Source organism: Mustela nivalis (genome assembly GCF_964662115.1).
Source record: "Mustela nivalis genome assembly, chromosome: 18".
Taxonomy (NCBI): Eukaryota; Metazoa; Chordata; class Mammalia; order Carnivora; family Mustelidae; genus Mustela; species Mustela nivalis.
The window spans coordinates 43,881,423-43,904,583 of NC_139037.1; the positions used below are offsets into that span (position 1 = coordinate 43,881,423).

Here is a 23,161-nt window from a genome sequence, read left to right on the forward strand (position 1 = left end):
CATTAAGTGTCTGCCTTCAGCTCAGGTCATGATCCTGGAGTCCTGGGATTGAGTCCCACGTTGGGCTCCCTGCTCAACGGGGAGCGTGCTTCTCAGTCAACCTACCCCTCCCCCTGCTTGTGTGCTCATTCTCTCTCTCTCTCTCTCTCTCTCTCTCTCTGACAAATAAATAAAGTCTTTTTTTAAATAAATATTTAAAAAATTTAAAAGTAAGGCATCGTGTGAGCTATGGTTTCTGGGGAGATTGGGTAGAATTCTCCCAGAATACAGCCATCTGTTTAATGTTTGTGTCCCAAGAAGTCTGTGTTCCAAACTTCCTTTGTGAGGTGTACTTCAGCTCTAGAAAATTCCTACTCAAAAAGTTGTTAATATCAAGGCCAGGTACTAATCAGCCACCCCTCCACCTGCCCATGCCTGCTGTATGTGCTCACTTCGTCTCCCATTCTTTTCTTGAGATGAAAGAACTCCAGTGCTTTTGTGACTCTGACCTCAAGAAGGAGCCTCATCTTTAAAATGAGTGTAACAGTAATAAGTACGTCCTAAGCTGTCACGCATCTCAGTTCACTGCCATGTACATCTGGGGGCTTACTTGTCAGCTGACGTTATGAATAGCAACAAAACGGAGAACAAAACAGGGGATTGATGTATTCAGCAAACATGGATTGAAGAGCTGTTCTAGGCCAGTTACCAGTGAACAAGGTCGACACGGTCCTCCTCTCCGCAGAGAGAGGGGAGAAGACATAAGAAACACACAGAGCCACACAGACGTGTCCTGTGTCCTAAACGCTCAGACGGATAGGATTTTTTTTTGGAGCCGTAGAACAGGGGCTTCCCAGAGGCTCCCCCAAGGAAATGAGGTTGAAGTAACATGTTCTGGGTGCAAATGGAAAAAGTGAATTTGGTGGACATCTCTAGATAAGCCTCGCCTCTGAATGTTTCCAGCTGCGGGCAGGGAGCGCCAGATGGGTGTTGCTATGGAAGCATCTTCCAGTTCTGACTTCCTGACCGAGTTTATTTCCGAGTTTCCCGTGCCCGTGCCAGTTCCCAGCTGTAAATACAGACGTGGTGGGGTCCCTTCTTCCTGCGGCCTCATAGCTGTGCAGAGAGCGGATGTGGCTGGAAGCCAGCCCGGGAGCCTCCTCCCAACAGAGAGTTCATTGCGGAACCTGCCGCGTTGTGGCTTCTCTTCCATCCAGGCTCTTATTCTCTTTTTTTTTGTCCTCTTGTGGGACTGTGCCAACATGCCCCAGCCTGTGTTTTGAAACTTTAGACCCCAGCTTGTATTTGATGGAGAAATGAGCTCATGAGGGCTTCCTCCTCCACCACCCAGCTACCCGGAGAAGTTGAGTCAAATCTCTTTCATCCCGATCTCCCACTGAGGCTAGATTTGCCACCCTCCTGACAGAAACTGGGCTGGTTGTTCTTTGGGACTGTTTGCGAAGAAAGGCCTTGGCCGACCTGAACAAAGAAATAGCAAACAAGATGGGGGAGGGGTGTAGCTAATTGCTGAGGGAGATGGAGACCTTTCAGTTACCCTCCAGTGCTTTAGAATAGTAATTGCTGATGTGTTGAGAATGTACAATGCGCGAGGTATTCTTTAAATCGTTTTAATCCTCTTACAACCCAATGAAGTGTTTATCATTATTATCCCCACTTAACAGCTGGGAAAACTGTGGCCGGGGCAAGTTAAGTCCTTGGCCGAATTGCTGGACTTGCTTTTAGAGCACCTGGGGGCTTCAGGTGAAAAAGGAGGATTTAAGCAGAGGGTGCTGGATGATTCAGAAAACCAGAAGCAGGGGCACTTGGGTGGCTCAGTGGGTTAAGCCTCTGCCTTCAGCTCAGGTCATGATCCCAGGGTCCTGGGATCGAGCCCCGCATTGGGCTCTCTGCTCGGCGGGGAGCCTGCTTCCCCCCATCTCTCTGCCTGCCTCTCTGCCTACTGTGATCTCTCTCTCTCTCTTTCTCTTTCTCTCTCTCTCTCTCTCTCTCTCTCTCTCTCTCGGTGTCAAATAAATAAATAAAACCTTAAAAAAAAAAAAAAAGAAAAGAAAAGCACGAAGGATTGTGTACTCGGCAGTTACCTGGTTGCAAGTAACAGAAACACCACAAGCCCTAGGGGAAAGGATGGGCTCCCGCAACTGGAAGGCCCAGAGGGGTGGGGTCAACTTCTGGGCTGGTTGGGCCAGGAGCTCGGGGCCATCACCAGTGACCCACTTTTTTCCGACCATCTATTCTTCCCTCTCATAATCGGGTCCTCCTCAAACCGGGCTGCCCTGGAGGATGCAGACTAGCTGTCAGCACTGGTTCAGGTTCCAGACTCCCTTCCTTGAGGGAGAGGGGAGGTATCCAGGCCTCAAAGGCAGTGGAAGGAATCAGAGCTGCTCTCTGATTGGACTAACTCCAGTCATGTGACCTCCCCTGACCCAGTCCCTGGCCAGGGTGGGTTTCCCCTGGGGTTGGTTGCTCGTGCCCAGACCATAACAGGAGGGGCAGGATGGGTGCTGGGAAGGGCCAGAGGATGGGAACCAGAGCACCAGTGCCACTATCAGGATTCTTTCCTTACAGCTCCCCTACCCCCCACCCCTCCACCCATATCTGCTTTATTCATTCTCTTATATTCTCTCTCTCATTCTCTGCCTTCCCTTCCACTGGGTGAGAAAGCTGGCCATCGGCAGACCCCGAGTTGTACACCTTTCAGGACACGTTCCCGCAGAGAATAGCTCTGTGTTCTCTCAGACCAAGCCTACCACAACCCAAGGAAGACGAGGTATCTCCCTTTGGCTCATTAATCAGGACCAGGAAGGAGTTCTCAGGACAGGCCCAGCTGAGACCAGGTGCACTCTCCTTGGGTTGATTAGCTATAGGCAGGGATGGGGTCCTTGTTCACTCTGTCCTCTGACCTCTCCTGGGTGCCTATTGTGTCCTCTTCCCAGGACCTCTAAGGTGGGAGTCCTCTAAGCAAGACCCTGAGGACAGGGATTGGGCCGTGCTTTTTTACCATAGGGACACTAAAACTTCATTCACTCCTGGGCCACTAGAGGATGAGGGTTGTCCCACACAGTGTCCACGTTTCCAAAGCAGCACCCTGTGGAGAGGCGGGCATGCTGTGGCCCCAGCCTGCCGCCTGTCCTTAGCCTCATCCTGCAGGTCCCTCTGTGTCTGCCTCCCAGCCACCTGGCCTGCTTCTGGTTCCTTCGATGCAGGGCATTTGTGCCCTGCCCCTGGCATGCTTCCTCTTCTCCCTGTCTTCCCCTTACTCCTCCCCGCCCAGTTGTGGCCGGCTCAAGCTGACTCTTCTTTCAGATCTCTCTTTAAACATCACTGAAAAGGGCCTGGTCCTGCTGCACACCACCCTTCTTCCCTGAACTCCTCAGCTGGGGTATTTGAGGCCAGTCATACTCTTGATGGTATCAGCTTCCTAAAGGCAGGGGCTACATCAACTTTGTTAAAGGTACAACCCCTTCACCAAATACACACTTTGATACACCAAATACACACTCTGTTTCATTCACTTCCTCAGCAAGCTGAGGAAATGAATGAAACAGTAATAGTAATGTAATAAAAACAATAGCTACTTCATAATGGGAATACTACTAAGCAAAACTTTTAAACAATGACTCCCATTTATCAAATATAATAACAATACTAATTTATTTATTTATTACTTTTTTTTTTTAAGATTTTATTTATTTATTTGACAGAGATCACAAGTAGGCAGAGAGGCAGGCAGAGAGAGCGGAGGAACCCGGCTCCCTGCTGAGCAGAGAGCCCGATGCAGGGCTCCATCCCAGGACCCTGGGATCATGACCCGAGCTGAAGGCAGCGGCTTTAACCCACTGAGCCACCCCGGCGCCCCTAACAATACTAATTTATTAAGCAGTGAGTGCCAGCCATTATTCAAAGTCCCTTACCTGTGCCATCTCATTGAATCTTTCTTTCTTTTTTTTCTTTTTAAGATTTTATTTATTTATTTGACAGAGATCACAAGTAGGTAGAAGCAGGCAGACAGAGAAGAGAGGGAAGCGCTCCCTGCTGAGCAGAGAGCCAGATGCAGGGCTCAATCCCAGGACCCTGGAATCATGACCCGAGACAAAGAGCAGAGGCTTTAACCCACTGAGCCACACAGGTGCCCCTGAATCTTTCTTTTTTCAAGATTTTTTTTTATTTATCTGAGAGAGATACATGAGGTGGGGGAGAAGCAGACTCCCCGCTGAGCAGGAAGCCTGATGCTGGCCTCGATCCCAGGACCCTGAGATCAGGACTTGAGCCAAAGACAGACGCTTAGCCAATGGAGCCACCCAGGTGCCCCAAGGAGCACCTTTTAGTAGTAGTTCTCATACTGGAATCTGAGGGAAGAGTGTAGGTTTTATGAAGATGCCAATCCCAGTCAATACTCTTAACTATAAAACTAGCTCATTTTAGGTTTCCACAGTAGACGTTGTGTTCTTGGCGGTGTGTGTATATGTATTTTATATACAGACAGATGTATCCAAAATTATATATCTGTATGCATGCACATAGGGTCTCATTACTTTATTCAGGTCTCTGCTTGAATGGCTGAGACACTGCCTCATGCAGGGCTTCCTGAGCACCCTGCCATCCCCCTCTGTCCTCTGCTGTGTTTCTCTTCAAAGCACTTATCATCTGACCTCATATGTTTGTGTGCCTTGTGCCCCGTTCTCCTTGGCACGTGAGCTCTGAGGCAGGCGTCATTGTTCATTCCTTGTGCTCATCTCAGCGTTCAGAACCGCATCTGGCTCCAAGTAGCCCAGTGAGTGTGTGCTGAGTGACCATGAACCATGGATGTGGACCTGCGGCCCCAAGAGGCCTGGCCCTCCTTGCATAGAACAAACTGGGGCCCACTGCTGGTTCTCACTGGAGAATAGGCGAGAAACTGCCCTAGACTACCATTTGTGCTGTCAGTCATTGCTTCTCCGTTGACTCCCATTTCCCTAAGAGAGACAGATACAGGCCAGGGTCTCTTCTGCTGGGGCTTCTGCTTGCGGGGCACTGACACAGAGAGGCGGGCGTCGATAGCTTAGATGCTGCTTGTTCTGGGCAGTTATTCCCTGGAGAATAGACAGCAGGAGACAGAAACTTCCATTCTGAAGGCCTCCCTCCTCAGGAGGACCCCCCACTTCAGCCCTGTGCATAATGTCGTCCGAGTCCAGTTTGTCTGGGGCACACCCTCAGATGTCTTTCCGGATCTCATTCGCCATGACAGCTTTGTTAACATCTTTTGGGCCACCCTCTCTGCTGGGCACTTTGCCAGTCACTTGATACCTGTTAGCTCATTTAATCCTCCCAGCAGTCCCATCGAGGATAGAAATTACTCCCCCTCTCTGCTCCCCAGTGTACTGTAAGGAAGCCTGGGACTCAGAAAGGTCTGGTGAGGAGTCCTGGGGTACATGGTGCTAAGAGGCGGAGCTGGGACTTGATTCTGGCTCTTGCTGGTTCTGGAGATGGCCTTCTCCCAGCCACGTGGCCTTACCGCTCCTCCGTCTACCTTTGGGATTCTCCCTGTGACTGGAGGAGGACGGTCTGGTTTCCTATAAAGTGATGTGGCTTGTTCATCATGTTGCAAAGCCCTGCCAGCCCGCACGAGGCCTTGATGGGTTGGAGGAAGTAGGTGGAGGGCTTTTTGCTTGTTTATTTCTCACAGACATTCACCACACAAATGACCAAACTTCTCTTTCTCATTGGGACTGGTTTCCATCTTGGGCAGCGGAGGGAGTTGGAAAGCTGAGAGGAACTCTGTTATCATCCAATCAGATCTGTCCATCCACGGCTGAGAACCCTCCCACATGGCTCCATCTTACCCAGAGTAAAAGCCATGGTCCTCACCATGGCCAACCAGGCCCCACGTGATCTATCCCCATTATCTGTGGCTTCATCTCCTCCTTCTGTTCTCTCACTTGCCCTGGTTCAGGTCCTGAGCCTGTCTCAGGACCCTTGCATGGGCTCTCCCTGCTACCAAGAAAGCTGTCCTCGCCTACCCACAAACTCCCTAATGTCCTAAAAGCTTTTGTCTATATATCGCCTCCTCTTCTCTGTTTTTCTCTGTACCACTTTTCTAACCCATCTTTTACTTACCTTATTGTTCATCTTCTCCACTAGAATCATTAGCTCCAGGGTCTGTTCACCTGGATCCCCAGTGGCCAGAACAGTGCCTGACACTGAATCAGCTGGCACTCAATACACATTTCTTTTTTTTTTTTTTAAAGATTTTATTTATTTGACAGAGAGAGATCAAAAGCAGACAGAGAGGCAGGCAGAGAGAGAGAGAAGGAAGCAGGCTCCCAGCTGAGCAGAGAGCCCGATGCAGGGCTCGATCCCAGGACCCTGGGATCATGACCTGGGCCGAAGGCAGCGGCTTAACCCACTGAGCCACCCAGGCGCCCCTCAATACACATTTCTTGAAAGAGTGAATGGGCTCCCAAGTACGGAATGGTCCAATCTTGCGCTGTTGTGCTGGGGGAGGAAATGGCGTGTGGGGGGTCATGTTTTTGCTCCTCAAGCTTCAGTGAGCTACTCCCCTGCCAAGCCACAGCTCTGGGCTCAAATGCCAAGGTAGATAAGCCCTGGTTCTCTAGGCTGATTTAAGCCATCGAGGGAGGATGCATCTGCTGAGTAGAACACAGATCCTGCACCCATGGCCTAGCTGCAGGGGAGGCTGTGAGAGCCAGTCCCTGGACTTGGTCATATTTGGTCAGGGGAGGTAGGGCCAGCCTTCTGCTAAGGCTCCTGGGTGGGATTCCCAAATCAGAAGAAGGATAATGATTTGCAAAGATTATGCAGCCAAAATGTCTTAATTCTTTAAACATTTTATTAAACTATATCTATATGTATATAGATAAAGATGTAGATATAGACATATATATAAAGATATAGATACAGATAAATAATAAATAAAAGCAAGGGCACTTGCTGAAAATATGTATCTAGATGAACTTTCACAAACAACACAGTGATGTGACCAGCTCTAAAAACAATATTTCTGTCCTTTCCTGTTCTCTCCCAGTCAGTCCTCCCTTCCAAGCAAAACCACTTTTTTTTTTTTTTTCTTAAGATTATTTATTTATTTGACAGAGAGAGAGATCACAAGTAGGCAGAAAAGCAGGCAGGGGGGGTGGAGCAGCTCCCTGCTGAGCAGAGAGCCCAATGCGGGGTTGGATCCCAGGACCCTGAGATCATGACCTGAGCTGAAGGCGGGAGCTTAACCCACTGAGCCACCCAGGCTCCCCTAAAACCACTCTTTTGACATCTGTCTCAAACCTGGCTTTGAACTTTATGTAAATGCTTATTTGTGTCTGTCTGGCCTTTCTAGTCAGCATTAGGTCCATGAGATATCCTTGTCGTTGCATGTATTAGATTTCATGCCCGCTCACTCTGGTACACAATCACAGGGAAATCTGACTGGCAGGAAGAAGCCAGCCTTGAGAATAGATAGAGCAAAATGTGCAAAGGCCCTGGGGTAGGGATAAGTTGGGAAGGGAAAGGAGGCCAGTGTGCTGGGAGCATTTGAGCAATGGCTAAAAGGAAGGGGATGAGGTTTGAAGGATGTTTAAGCAGGAAAGCTATCTGATGTGATCTCTGTTCAATTTGATTGCTCTGTCTGTGTGTGATGAAAACCTAGGAAGGCAAGAGTGGACTCTGGGACACTAGCAGTGGATCTAATGGAGTTGTCCAGGTGAAAAGTGAGAGTGGTAGCTTGGCCTAGAAAAGAGGAGAAAAGAAACGGATTCAGGATGTATTTTGGAGACAGTAGCAACAGAACCTACCAGTGAATTTGCCATGAAGGACGAGGGAGTGAGAGACCTAAGATTCCATTGTGTGTCTGCTTCTCACTTTATCTGCTCATCCCTGCTGGTGGCCACTCAGGTTGTCTCCCATTTTCCGCACTGAGTGAGGCCGCTCTAGCCAACACCCACAGGCACACGTTCTTGCTGAGCTGGGTCTCAAAGGATCAAGGACAAGGGCTTCCCAGGCAGAGGGAATCGCTCAAGCAAAGGCTGGGCCCTCCCTTGCACCGCGCCCAGCTCAGACCCGAGCGTAGGCTGCAGCACGGGAGCACAGGACCTGAATTCACCACTTGCATGGGTGGATCTGCTGCCTATTTTGAGATGTTTTTTCAGGTTCTCCCATCCCCCATCTTCCCCAGAGCTGCTTTCACCTCCAGTCCCGTCCCCTCTGCAGATTAGTCCTGGGTGCCCACCAGCAATGGAGCAACAGGTGCTCCTGTCAGAGCTACTGCCCAGCGTGGGAACCTTGCTGTGCGTGGGGTCAGCTTTGGGGTCAGCTTTGGTGTCCTGTCCCACGAGCCACGGCAGGGCTTAAAAGCATTGGCTGGTGAGGCCGTTGGTTGAGAACCAAGCCATCGAGGCCGCCTGGCCTATAGGAAGTGGATGAATGAGAAGCCCTCTCATTTGTATGAGCTGGATTCGCTTGTGTTCTTTGTCCCCTGTTCCCTCCTGTTTCTTGTCTCTGGCCTTGTTCTTGAGAGTGTGGGTCCCTTGGGCAGCCGCAGCTGCTGCTGACCTCCTCCTTGGCCCTCTCTGAGAGACTTTAGGCATTTGGGGCAGCTCAGTCAGCGTGAGTTTAAAACAGTGTGGCCTGCAAGCATCCGAAGAGAGAGAGCCGTGGGTGCCCTCCGGCCCCTGAGGATCTGGCTCCCACCCTGACTCGGGCTCCTCTCTGACACTGTTGGAGGGGCTGGCCACACTGCCTTGTCAAGATGAGCACCTCGGGAAGTCTGCTTTCTGCCTGCCCAAGGGCTATGGAATAGGAGGAATTGTGGATCACGGGAAGGTAAAATCTGACACGTTTCAGCCCCGGCTAGGTAAAAAAGGGGGGGGGGTCAGAAGGGGACAACCTTGAAGGAGAAAAATGTAGGGCATTAATGAGCTCAGCTGAGTACTCTCCCAGCTGCCAGAGGACGTGTGAATCATCGCAACCTCTTTAGAAGACAGCCTGAAAAAGAATTTTTATTTATTTTTGAATGAGCAGTATATGCACGTGATAAAACATTCAAATGACACCCAAAAAGAGGGACGGTGAAAAGTAGGTGGCTCTCTCCCCACCCCCATCCCATCATCCATTATAACCTAGTTCCCCTCCCGTGAGGACACCCATTTTTCAGGTGTGTTCTTCCAGAGTTACTGAATCCAAAGATAAGCACGTCCTACACACACAGTTCTACACCTTGATCTTGGAACCGTTCCATAAGAGAACTATCTAATATTCCATAAATATCCTTCAGCGCAGCACCTTCACTCCTGAGAATCTACCCTACAGGAAAGAAATGGCCCCAGTACCAAAAGATGTTCATTACAGAATGGTTTGCAGTAGCAAACGAATAAAACCCTGGAAATAAAATTCCCATTTTTCAGGGAATGACAGAGTAGAACCGGGCACATCCGTACTGTGGAATATCCACTGCTAAAAAGAGTGGGTGAAAGCCTGCTCATTGATTTGGAGGCTTTTTCGTGATATGTTTAAGGGAAAGCAAGATTCAGAGAAGTCAAGCGATATGATCCCTTTTATGGAAAGTCCAGTGACAAAAGCTTATGCATTTTATGTGTTTGAGTGGTGGTATCGTACCCTCATTCTCGGTCCACCTTAGGGACCTGTTGGGAGGGTGCCCCGGCTGGCAGGTGGAACGTCCATGGCATTGCTGTTGGAGAACACACACCTGGACCTTGGTCAGACTAGGAGAGGCGAGCGTGGGTACCGCGTGAGAAGTCCCTTCTAACCGACCATGACAAGCACTTTGTCCTCCTTCCAGTCTTTGTAGAATGAAACATGCAGAGTTCAGCTGTTTGAAGCGTTCAGCACAACCAGATCTGCCGCCAGTAAGAATAACACGGGGGAGTTCTAGAAAGCCGAGGTATCGGGGGCCCTGGCTGCGCTCCAGATGCAGCTTCATCAGACAGGCAGCACAGACGAGCCTGCCTTACATCCACAACCAAGCCCACCGCACACGAGCCACCCGTAAAATGTTTCTCACATCCTCTTCTTAAACCAGATGAGCCCTGTTGGTGGGGAGCGTGGAACCAGAAGGAAGGCTCTGGGTGGGCACACCCCGGCAAGACCACTGCGTGGCACTAGACCGGGGGCACTGTGTGCGCCGTGGCCTGTGATGGCAGCAGCCGTGGCTCTGTGAGATGCCACGTGCCTTCCCCTTTCCAATTTCTGGTTCCAGAATAAGGATGCATCCTTCCAGGGTTCTGGTGTTGCCCTCAGAATGGGTGTGGCTGCAGTGCATTGGGGCTAATGACCCATTCGGGTTATAACTTGTCTTGTGCTGGGCTGCACTTGCAGTGGCAGGGAAAGCTCGAAGGGGCAAATAGAGGCTCGCTGACTAGACCATGTTTATTCACGGTGCTTGCTCCCCCTCTTGACCGTGTCCCTCACCCCTGCCCACTCCCTCTAACAAGACAGGGGACATCTCCTGTCTCTGGAGCAGCATCTCTTCCTCTCTCCCCTCCTACAGTTTCACCAGAAGTAAGAGCTGCCTTCTTCCTGGCTTATCCACGCCTCTGCCCACCTCAGAGGTAGAGGGGTCCGCTTGTCACCGACTTAGCAGCTCTGTCCCGCACAGGGTGTCTATATGTATAAAAGGACAACCCTCAGGTTTCTGGTTTGAGCAGATGGGTAGTCGATGCTGTCTAGTGGCCACTCTCTGCCAGTGGATGGGAGAGACACAGGAATGGGTAAGGTAAGGTGAGGACATATAGATGTTTCTATATGTATATATACATGGGGAAAGAGAGAATTTAACATCTTTATTGAAAATACAAAAATGTGTCCCCAGCCCGAAAAAGCCAGGCAGCGATTTTGTTCATTTATTCAATTCATTTAACAGACATTTGGTGACCTGCAGTCTGAATCTGGCAGAAAACCACTCTGGAAAAACTCACGAGACCTGCGCCGTCTTCCTTTTTGGTCTAACCCTCCCGGCCACCCCATCAGCAAGGCCTGCGTGTCCTCGATTTGAAATTCACGTCTTTACCAGCCTCCTCCTTCCCATCCCTCCGCCCCCAGCCTGGTCCCAGCCACCACCGCCTCTCCTTGCACAACGCAGCGGCCCCCTCGTTGTTCTCCCTGCTTCTTCTGAACCCCAACAGTCTCTCTGCAAGAACCAGAGGGATCTTTCACAAATGTAAATCAGGACATGTCACGTTCCTGCTCCCCATCAGACTTAGAATAACAAGCATGTGTCTGAGCTGGGCCACAACGATCTAGCCACGCAGGCCTCCTGTGGGTTCCCTTGAACAGACTCTCACATTCTCCTCCATCTCCTGGGATACTCTTTTTTTCTTTCTTTTGTTTTTGTTTTTTTTTTTACTTTCATGAGAAACTATATTATCGACACAGCAATTGAATCAGTGTAGCCCCTCGTGTGTCTTTTAATTGAGGTATAATTCACAGGCCATAAAATCCACCCTTATTAAAGTAGACAATTCAGTGGGTTTTGGTGTATTCACGAGGTTGTGCAGTCATCGCCAGTGTCTAATTCCAGAACGTTCTCATTGCCCCTTCTCCCCAAAAAACCTGTACTCATCATCAGTCACTACCCCCCCACCCTCCCTCCTCCCACCCCCTGGCAACCACTAATCTACTTTCTGTGTCTATGGATTTGCCTCTTTGGGACATTTTATGTAAATGGAATCCTGCAGTCCGTAGTCTTTTATGACTGGCTTCTTTCAGCATGATGTTTTCAGTGTTCATCTACATCATGCACGAACCAGTACTTCATTCTTTTTCTGGTTGAATAGTATTCCATTGTGTGGATGTGTCACGTTTTGTTTATCCATTCTTCAGTTGATGGACATCCTGGGGTGTTCTTACTTCCACTTTTCAAATGGCTTCCTTCTCCTTTCTCTTTAGCTCTGAGCTAAAATCCACATACATACATACATACATACATACATAAAATCCACCTGCATTTCCTGAATGGTTCTTCTTACCATTTCCACTCAAAAAAGTATTTGTTCTTCTATTTATTTTCTGTCCCCCGTTCTAGATGGTAAGGCTCGTAAGGACAGGAATGGTGCCTGCTTTGTCTACTGTATCGAGCGCCCTACCACGCACAGTGTCCAGCGTACAGTAGTGCTTAATAATTGCTGAACGAATGACCCAGTAGATCTCCCCTAGTTCTTATTTTACCTCCTCATAAGGCAAAATGGTGGTAACCCCGTTCAGTGGGAAATTCTGCGTCTAGCTTTCTGCCCAGTGCTGAGAAGAGATCGAGGGTCCTCTAAAGCCTGTGAGCACTCTACATGGTGGCTGGTTTCTAGAGGGATTTCTCTGGCGTAGAAGGCTCTCCCACTGACCATCTGCTGCGTAAGGCCACAGTATCATCTGAAAGTACACTTGGCTGCCGGTAGCGGAGTCGAAATAACACCAGTACAAATTCCACAGAAGATCGTTGCTCCTGTGAGCAAAGTGTCCAGAGGTTGGCAGCCCAGGGCTGGTGTGGCAGCTCCACAGGATCCTTCTGTCTTTCTGCCTCACCGTCCCCAGCAGAAGGCCTTCATCCTTAAAGTGGCATTGTGGTCCAGTATGGCCTCTGGAGTCAAACCAGTGAGTCGAAGCCAGGTGGGAATTGGGGTTGGGGGGATGGGCACAAAAGCATAGTCCGGCTCCAGGGCTCTGGTGAGGAATTTTCCTTGAAGTCCCACCTCTTGTTGGTCATCCCTAGCTGCGGGGCAGGTCAGGAGATGTGGTGTTAACCGAGCACCTGGAGAAGAAAGGGGAGAATGTCTGCTGGGCGGGCAGCCAGCATCCAGTAGGTCCATTTTCTGCCCACAGGACCCTCGGCCCTGGAGCCAGCTTCTCCTCCCTGGCCTGGACCTTCAGGCTCCCTTCCTTCCCTACGTGGCCAGAATCAGAACAATGCCTTTCTCTGCAGAGAAGGGGGTTTTGAAGCTTTTCATGGGCCTTCAATGTAAGAAATTTACCATGTCACCAGCAAGAAGAATAAACGTTAGCTTACCTTTATTGAACGCTTACTACATGACGGGTTCTGCTCTAAAAATTTTTCATGGAGTAATTTCCGTAGTGCTCACAACACCCCTATTATTATCATCCCCATTTTATAGGTGAGCAAACTGAGGCACTGATAGGTTGAGTAAAAACCCTACATGGTCTTGCTGCTAATAATGTTTTTTTCATTCTTTCCTTTCAATATATGGTGAATAAGAGGATTAACAAATAAAGCCTGACCTATTTTGGTAGAGTGACCACTGTTCTACCTTCCATCTGATTAGCTGAGATCTGGGGACTGCTTTGTGGAAAAGCACCCAACAGTCAGCCACACTGACGGGCTGTTTTTATGGAGTGCAGGAAGGGGTTTAACTGTTGGCACATCCAGCAAACAGCTGGTGACAGGAGGAAAAAGGATTCACAAGCTATGCAGGATTTCCCCAGCCTGTGAGCCTGGGGCCAGCAGAGCACAGTGTGGTGCCAGCGGGCCGGACTTGGCCCCTAGAATCGCAGTCTCCTTGACCACTCTGAGACGCCCACAGGGAGAAGGAAGGCTGTTCCAAATTCAGGTCCTCGGGGAGTTAATTCAGGCACCCAAGTCCTCTCTAGACGCCTGTGATCACTTATGCTTAGTGGAAATCTGATTCCCAAAGTTCATCCCTGAGCCGAGTCCTTTGGAGACACCTTTGTATTGTGTTAGTGGCTATGAGAACCTTCTGGGGGGTGACACGGCACGGACACAGGGCCGCCAGAGGCCAGCTGTGACAGGGTGAAGTATTAGTTAGGCGTGCCTGTGGCTGCAAGTATGGGTCTGAAGTGGCGCCGTCATTTTGGTACAAAAGATGTGTCCAATGATGTGGTTCTGTGGCGTGGCAGAGGGCAAAGTGAACACCAGCCCTGCTCTGGCTCTCTTGCCCCTTCCTGGCCACAGATGGCTGCTGCACCCACCTTCCCTGGGGGGCCGGGGCACCTGAAGAGTTCAGTCCTTCTCTGTTGGCAGACTGGTGTTTTGGGGACAAGACGGACGCTCTCAAATCCAAGTGTTACCTCCGCATTCCAAGCTGGAACAAGACAGATGGGGAAAGGGACGAAGGACTATGGGAATGAGGCTGACCACTTTTTTTTTTTTTTTTTAGATTTTATTTTTATCTGACAGAGATCACAACTAGGCAGAGAGGCAGGCAGAGAGAGAGAGGGAGAAGCAGGCTCCCTGCCGATCAGAGAGCCCAATGGTGGGACTCGATCCCGGGTCCCTAAGATCATGACCTGAGCCGAAGGCAGAGGCTCAACCCACTGAGCCACACAGGCGCCCGAGGCTGACCCTTTTTATGAGGAGAACACGCTCCTCAAATCCCTGAAGGAGAAGCCTTCACCTACACTAACATGAAGATATGAGCCAGACCCACTGGGTTCAAATCCCGTGTGCCATCACCTTGCTCTAGGATCTTGGGCAAGTTACCTCTCTGTGGCTTCTGTTTGCTGGTTGGTTAAAAATGGAGATGCTACCAGATCCTTTTCACAGGGCTGTTCTAAGGGTTAAACGGGTTGATAGTTAACTGAACAGAGCACCTGGCATGTAGTCAAATCAAAGCAAAAACCTCGTGCTTCAGGCCAGAGTGAGAATTTGCAAGGCCACATGGGTCTGGGAACTCAGCAGGGAATCCCAGACCCCAGCCAGTGGGGAAGTGAAGTGTGTCACTGAGGTTACGGTCTCTTCCTCTTTACAAGAAATTGCCAACCGCTCTCTCAAAATGTCTCTTTCTATGTGTGCTCCCACCCGCGGTGACAGAGAGTTCCCCTCAGTCTACTGCTTTAGTACATTGGGTGTGTCCAAGTCCGACGTTCTGGCCAGGGTGCTGTGCGGGAAACGGTCACACAATGCCGCTTTGCCTCAGTAGTTCTCCGCAGACGTCTGTCTTGTGTCACAATTCAACGGAGTCGCTTGGGTGAGGCTGGAGGCGGAACGGCCGTGGGACGCCCCCGGCACAGAAAAGTCCTTCCTGTACTATGATCCTTCTTTTCGGTGGGGGGAGGACAGGAAACAAGGACATAAGACCCTCCAAGTCAGTGCACCAGCCTCAGTCATTATCTGCGGACTGAATCAATCAATGAAAAAACTAGCACTAAGTCGTTAGTGTGTTATTAATAGAATATAGGTCATCAGAGAAAGCATGATTAATTGCAAGATGATCTCAGCGGCTGCCGTACAGTATCGCAGCCGAGGACCTAGATTTTCCCAAGGCAGAGTCTTTGCACACAGCAGCTTTGCTTTGTTGGCAGGAGGGTAAAGGCCCACCTCTATGAACAGGTATCTTCCTATCACTCTTGCAAATCCCTCTTTCAAAGATGAGGTGAGGATGGGTATAATGAGAATCTTCTCTAAATGAAGGATGATGGAACCACTTTATTATAGGCCCCTGATGCCCCAATGTGAAGCCCTGGTGAAGTCTGGAAAGGAGAAAGCAGCTTCTAGCAAAAAGCCCCAGCGAGCCGGGTTCCTCCATCTGCCGCTTACACGATGAGCTGCATGGAGGACAAAGGTCTGGCTGCCCACATCAGCGTTTGGTCAGGAGAGGCGGGTACGTGTGGCCGGGCCCTCTTAGGGGTTTGCTGAACACTTCCCAGAGTGTGTGTCCTGCTCCAAGACAGAAAGCACAGGAGAAAGCTGCCATCTCTGGGTGCAGCGAGAGAAAAGAGCACGTAGGCATGGCGCTAGGCTTTGGGGCTCACAAGCCTGCCCGCTGGGAGAGCAGGTGCCGGCAGTCAGACTCTCTGACCCATAGGATTAGCAACCGCATCTTCACTTGGTCTTCCGGGAGGACCAGGCAGAGGGGAGTGGAGAGTGAAGTAAGTGGCTGAAATGCCTGCTTCACAAGATTACAGTAAGCATCAAAACCAAGGGCAGTAGCATGTAAATACTTTGAAACGTGGTATGAGACTGGTTGTCCCTGTTACTGTGGAGCAGTGGATCTTCTGTCAGATACTCCCCTGAAAGCCCAGTTTTTAAAGCGGAGGGAGCAGCCGTCGGTAAATAGGGGTCTGGGGCCTGCAGCCTCACCCGCTGCCTCCCCTTCCCTCTGTAATGTCCCCCCTGAGGACCGCACCTCCTCGGGTTCTGGAGGGGCCTGGCTCTGCCTCCAGCTAGGCCTGGGCCCCACACAAGTCACATGAGCGTTCTGAGCCTCAGTTTCCTCATCCATCGAGTGGTCGGGTTGTTCTTCACCCATTTCCTACCGACGGGGTCTTTAGAGAGGCCTTTGTCATTGATGAAACAGTGTTTTTGTTTTGTTTTCTGGAGAGACATGATCCTTTCAGCTTAGAAAGGATCCCAGTCACCCAAACATGAAGGAATGCACTGTTGATTGCTGAGGTTCCCTTCCAGTTGCATCAGTCAGTTATTTCTGTCTTGTAAGAGACAGGATCTTCCCAGCGCAAACTGACTGGAGCTGCAAAGGGAAGCTAATGGCTCTAGGACCTGAAAGTCCCCGGGCTGGCCTGACCAGAGTCAACACTCAGGTGTCGTCAGGAACACACCCTTCTCCACTTCCGGGCTCTGTCTCTCTCAGCTTTGACTTCATTCTCCGATGCCCCCCACCTCTCAGGTGGCAGAGAGCCCTCAGCAGCCCCCGCCTTCTATCCCAGGCCCTCCCCCCAGTACTTCCCACACACTTTCCAGGACCTACACTGATTGGCCCTGCTTGGACCCTGTGTCTCTCCCAGTGATTGGCTCTGGGGAGGAACCAGTCAGGTTGGGAGTCAGGCCAAGATACCCTCTCACCCCCAGGTGCTGTCCTCTGGGATTCTGTTTCTTGGGGCAAACCCTAGGAAGCGAGATGCGTGGCCCTATGAGTGTGGCCTGTGTGACAGACAAGTGGGCCAGCTGGGCTGTGGCTGTGGTGGGTGTGCTGGGACCACTGAGCAATTCCAAGGCCATCCTTCTTTCCCAGGTGGTGTGAAGAGGGACTTCACTGGGAGCTCTGGGATCCTGGCTGAATTGCTGGCCCCATAGCCCACCTTTGCTGCCGTTGGCCCCAACCCCTCAGTGTCCTCCCCATGAGACCCCATACTGAGGGACAGGACAGCTCCCCCCGCCACACATCACTGCTGATGTGCTTATTAAGAACCATACACCTCACTTTAGAGAAGGGGAGGGGGAGAATGTGAGTGGCAGAAAAGCAATTTCCACTGTCATTTAAAAAGGCAGCTATTGAAATTTTATAGGAGCTTTATTGCAGGGGCCTCCCGATTATCCCAAGACTTTTTTTCTTAATGGAAAGTCTGGCGATAAAGGGAAATGTTCTGGGTGCCTCTGATTCCCTTCTGCCCTGCAAAGCATCTTAAAACCCATGATTGTCAGGGCTTCATAGACCAGCGCAGGCAAAGCAACTACCCAAGAGACTGTTTCTGAGCTTTTAAAGACTATGTGTTTTTCTGTTTGGTGTTTCTATGTACAGTAACTGTATCTAATTTTATTTTGTGCTTTCCTAAATGGCTTGGTAGTGAGCTATGGGAATTGTCAAGAACTGCACTCAACTCTGTCCTTCAGTGTTAATCGAGTCGTTTGGTTTTGTGAACAAATGGAAATTCAAGTCAGCCTGCTTAGGTATCAAAGGAAGTGTTTCAACTCAAAGTCTGGGACAGTCTGTACTGAACAGCTTCAGGTGTGGCTAGATCCAGAGCCTCCATGGTGGTCAGGGCCCTGTTTCCTTCTTCCTGGCTCTGTATGCCCCTGTGTTGGTTTTGTTGTCAGAAAAGCTCTGAGGCAGCTCCACATATTTATCCAACCAGCTAAGCAGTGCTCCAGGAGAAACGAACCATCACTTTCCTATAGTCCCAGGACATGGCCTGAGGCCACTGTTTATTGAAGCCAATCACCTTGGCTTCATTGCCAGGGCCACCCTAAACTCTCTCTGAGGCCAGGAGCAGGGACAAGGAGGTTCAAGTGGCTTTACTGGCCCGGTCTGGATCATGCGACCACCCTTTCAGTTCCCTTCCAGCTCATGGTGGAGGTGGGGGGCATTCCCATAGGAGTCCCAGGTGCTGACAGGGAAAGGTCAGGTTCAGGGGACTGACTCAGAGAGGGAGACGAATGCAGGGTAGACCCAAACTGTAGGTGCTCACAAAGATCTGAGTCTGTCCCCACACTCACTGGTTATTACCTTCCCTGGGGACCTGCTGTCCCATCGTCACTCTAGCTGGTGTCTGGCTTCAGGTTTCCTCATCCCAGGTCCTTGGACCCTTCCATCCAAGGACGGAATTCAGAGGACCATGAAGTTGGCTGGGGGAAGAAGTTACGTCTTTATTTCCTCTACTGTCTGAAATTAAGCATTTCCTTTCCTTCCCAATGAGGGGCACAGGCCACATTGTACTGGCAGTAACTGTGACTTTGTCGCCACAAGAAAGTAAAAATATTTCAGTATCACATTACAGTTGTTGGAGATATTGCAAAATATCATTTACGCCCATCTGTTTCTAAATTACTCTAGTTATTAGACCCACCACTAGGATCTCGTAATTTAAAGCATTCATAAAGAAGCACGAATATTACTGTATCTCAGATTAGGGGTTTTTTTTCTGCAGATACTTTGATATCTGAGTATAATTGGTTTCCTTTATAACCTTGTGTGTTGTATTTTGTGCACTTAAAAAGATGATTCTAAGGAGGAGTCTACACTCTTCTTTAGCCGGTTGCCAATGGGGGTCTGTGAAACAGGAAAGGCTGAGAAGCCCTTTTGGCTTCTCCAGGAGCCTCTAGGGGCAAGATTATTGAAGATAACCTGATTCTTGGATTCTGGAAAGTTGGCTAGTTGCTTGCTAGTTTTCCTTCTGGGAGCTTCCTTGAGCTGGCTAGAATTTGAGCTTGGCCTTAGTGTTGGGTAGCGTTCAGACATTGTGGTGCTGGGGAGGTGGGGCAGGGAGGCATTGTTAGCCTGTAGTTAGCTCTCTTCGTGGACCACCGTGACCATTGGCCCAGCCGAGTAGTCAGGAGCGGGCCCTGGAGCCAGGCTGCCTGGGTTCATCCAGCTGTAATAAAGTTCTGACTGGCTGGGTAGCCTCAGCCAATGGACTCTTTACCCCCTCTGTGCCTCAGTTACCTTCTCCATAGCATGGACGAAATCATAATGTCTGTTTCTTAGAGTTATTGAGAGAGTGAAATGAGTCAGCGTGTGTCTGCTAGGACAGAGCCTGGCACCTGCGGAGTGAGAATCATTAACTTAATGGACATTCCCTGTAGGAAGGTTCTAGATTATCCCCTCAGATCTCACCTCCCTGCCTTAGTGAGTACCTAGCCTACCTCACAACTGAAATGTGAGGGTGAACAATACAGACAGTGGCTGCTCAGCCTGGAGACATTCATTCATCCATAAAATATCCATTTAAATATGAACAACCCTACTAAATATTCAAAAACATAAATTAATAATATAAAGTTTTCACTGAAATATCCATTCATATATGAACAACCATACTGAATATTTTAAAACATAAATTAATAATATGAAGTTAAGGCTGGACAAATGCCACTCCTCTGCTCATAGTTGTCTGAAGGAAATATCCTCATAGTGGCCTTCCATCTTCCCCTGTCACCTTCCTGCCCTCATCCCCTCACTCACCCTGCGCCGGGTACACAGGCCTCCTGCCTCTCCTACAATGCTCCACACGCATACTTTGCCTCAGGTCCTTTGCACTGGCCATCCCTGTGGCCTGGAAGTCTCTTGCCCAGATAGTCACAGTTTCCTGCATTAACGTGTCTGTCCTCTTCTCAGGCTTCCTCTGACTAGTCTGGGAAGCAACGGTCCCATCACTCTGCTCACCCTGTTTGGTTTCCCTCAAGACACTCACCGCTCCCTAACTCCACATTATTTGTTTGTTGTCTTCTTCCTTTTCTGGAATTATCTACTCTCTGAGGACAGCGGCTTTGACTTTGGCTTGGTCACTGGCGTTCCCTTGGTCGCTAGCCAAGAGCACGTATTCAATAAATATTCGTTGAGGGAATGGGTTTGTGACTGATAGAAACTGGAGCAGGAAGGCTCAGGTTGGCCAAAGATGTGACCTCACGTTGTTCTTCTCTGCAGATGTGCAGCCTCTGACCAGCCTCAGCTCTCCTGGGACCCTCAGGGATCACTAGTGTCTGGAACACACGGAGGGTGAGTACAGTGTGACTCTTTTGTTTCCTTAAATGTTGCGGCTGGGACACGTAGGCCTCTTGTTATTTTTAAAAATTACTTTAAAAAAGGATCAAGGGGAACATGTAAGTCTCCTTCACTGTCCTACGTGTCACCTGCAAGCCTGCTGTCCTCCCTGGGAGTTGGTTACATCAGCAGTCGGGGGCGGGGGGCGTCCTGTCAGACCTCCTCCCGCACATGAATGGCCCCCCTCCCGCAGAGGCACACTCCCTGCTTCTCATTCTGAGGAGGGAAGAGGCCACGCTCCACGTGGGCACGTTTCCCACCATGCCCAGCAATGGCGGAGCTTTGAGATCTTTGGTCATCGCATCTATCGGTATAGCACACGTTTTTTAAAATTCAGTTTTAATTTCAATTTTAACTCCATTGAATTTTTAAAATTTACCCAGAATAAAGGTCCCTCTTTGATGTCCAGTTCTTTGGGTGTAAGGAAATGCACTCGGCTGTCACCCCCATCAAGGTACAGAGTGGCCCCCTCACCGCCACCCTCACCTGTCCACCCCATGCAGATGTGCCATTTCCTTTTGGGCTAAAGATACAGTACAGGTACTTACACAGTATTAAAATATGTATGTATAGTAAATAGATTTTGTGGTAGAAAAGATTTTGAATATATTATAATTGGGTTCCTGGGGTCTTTGCTAGTGAACATCCTCTCGTTTCTTTGGCGTAGACTGAGCCGTGGCATTCCAGTTGCTTGTGGGGCATCTGTAAATGGGGATACCGACCTATGTTGGCAGGTTGCAGGCAAGGTGTTTGGAGGCAGCAGGAGTTGGGGGTATTGTCTGATCCTCAAAGCACCAAATGACCCTAACAGTATGGAAAGTGGAGGCCAGTTTCTGGCATCCGGACTCTGTACGCAGGCAGTGCTGCTAGCCAAGCTGCAGGAACCAGGGAGTAAAACTTGGGGAACTGAGTGAATCTGGACAGCCAGTTCTCCCTTGGCTATTTGTTGGGTCTTTTCACATCCCTTCATCCTGGCCTAAGGCTCTGCCCACTTACCCGGAGTGTGTCTGTGGGACAGTGTCAGGGTGCCACATTTCCGTCAAATAATGCTGCTTTTTTTTTTTTAAAGATTTTATTTATTTATTTGACAGACAGAGATCACAAGTAGGCAGAGAGGCAGGCAGAGAGAGAGGGGAAGGGAAGCAGGCTCCCTGCTGAGCGAGCAGAGAGCCCGATGTGGGGCTCGACCCCAGGACCCCGAGATCATGACCTGAGCTGAAGGCAGACTTAACCCACTGAGCCACCCAGGCACCCTCAAATAATGCTTCTTAGCACAATTCTTTATGAACTTTTTTATTTTGGGGGTGGCCAGGTAGCTCAGCTTATTTGAGAGAGAGTTCTCTCTCTCAAATAAGTAAACAAAATCTTAAGAAAAAAATAAACCTTTTTTATTTTGAAGGGATTTTAGGTTTCAAAAAAGTTACCAAAATCATATGGGAAGCCCACATATCGACCCTTCACCCAGCGTCCCCTCACGCTGCCATCTTACGCACCATGGCGTGATTACCAGAACCAGGAGATGAGTGCTGGTCCGGTACGATGAACTTCATTGCAACAGGGTTTGGTCACGTTTTTCCTCTTTTCCACCAGTGACCCTCCTCTATCCCAGGAGCCTACTCAGAATGGCGCACTGTGTGTGGTTGTCCTGTCTCCTTCATCTCCTCCAGGCTGTAATGCCTCCTCAGTCTTCCCTTGTGCTTCCTGACCATAACAGTAAATACGCATTTAAGCCCCTACTGTGATGTCCTTTCTAGGCACTGGGGCTTCAGGAAGGAACAAAACAGAATCCTTTCCCTGTGGGAACCAACATTCTCCTGGATAGCAAAGCAATAGACAGACAAACAAGTGAACGTAAGAGAAATCGGGTGGGGAGAACTATAGCGACGCGTAAAGCAGGAAGGGGGCTGCCTGGGGGGAACACGGGTGATTTTAGGCAAGGTAATCCAGGAAGGCCTCTCTGAGGCGGCCCCAAATAGAAGCAATATGGCAGATGCCCAACCTAATTCTTCCACTGGCCAGTGGGATAGCTAAATCAATTATCTCACTTCGGAAGGGGGTTTCCGGAATCCTGGCAAACAGTACAATGCGTTCCCTCTCCGAGGGACAGCCCCTCCTTAGCTCTCGCCTTCTGTTGCCCTGTGAAAATAACGAGCATTGCCCGATCTTGTGATTTTTTTTTTCCTCGATAGAAAGCAAAAATGAAGAATTCTCGCTAGTCCAGTGAACCCAAATTATGCTACATCAGATAATTTTCAGTGATTTGTGGATGAACATGTTTTGTTTGTTTACATTGTATTTGTTATTATTAGTTATTAAGTTACTTTTGCAGCAAAAGATGCCAGCTTTTCATTTTGGTGGTACTGTAGTCTTCTCTTTAAATTGTGTGTGTGTGTGTGTGTGTGTGTGTGTGTGTGTGTGTGTGTTTAAAGATTTTATTTATTTATTTGACAGAGATCACAGGGAGGCAGAGAGGCATGTGGCAGGGTGGGGAAGCAGGCTCCCTGATGAGCAGAGAGCCTGATGCAGGGCTCGATCCCAGGACCCTGAGATCATGACCTGAGCAGAAGGCAGAGGCTTAACCCACAGAGCCACCCAGGCGCCCCTATATATTTAAGTTTAAAATGAATTGGTTTCCTGGGGCACCTGGGCTGGCTGGTTGGTGGAGTTGCATGTTTCTTGGTCTTGGGGTGCAGAGATTACTTTAAAAAAAAAAGAAAAAATTTTAAATGAAAATGAAGTATTTTAAAGAAAATATTAAGTGAATAATTGCACAGATGGGACTAGATGCAGCTGAAAAGGAAGAGCAGAATATGGTGACTGAGGCTTTGCAAACACTGTTCAGCCCCCGTCTCCCCCTCTTTCTCCTCTAAGTCGGGGTTCTCATTCAGGGACCTAAATGGAGATTGGCAAACTATTCGTGTGGACTTATGCCCTGAGCCATTTGTGTTACGGTGGGTGCATGAGGCAGGAATGCTTTTATT

General features: G+C 49.5%; 1 protein-coding gene across 4 annotated transcripts in view; it reads left to right on the forward strand.

Moving 5' to 3' along the window:
• Nucleotides 1-23,161, forward strand: part of SIPA1L3 (signal induced proliferation associated 1 like 3) — a 234,043-nt gene that overhangs the window by 72,080 nt on the left and 138,802 nt on the right. For all 4 annotated transcript variants that reach the window (XM_082709071.1, XM_082709072.1, XM_082709074.1 and 1 more), the window contains one exon: nt 20,064-20,135. The gene's annotated coding sequence lies outside the window, so the exon portion shown is untranslated. The remainder of the gene's footprint in view (nt 1-20,063; nt 20,136-23,161) is intronic.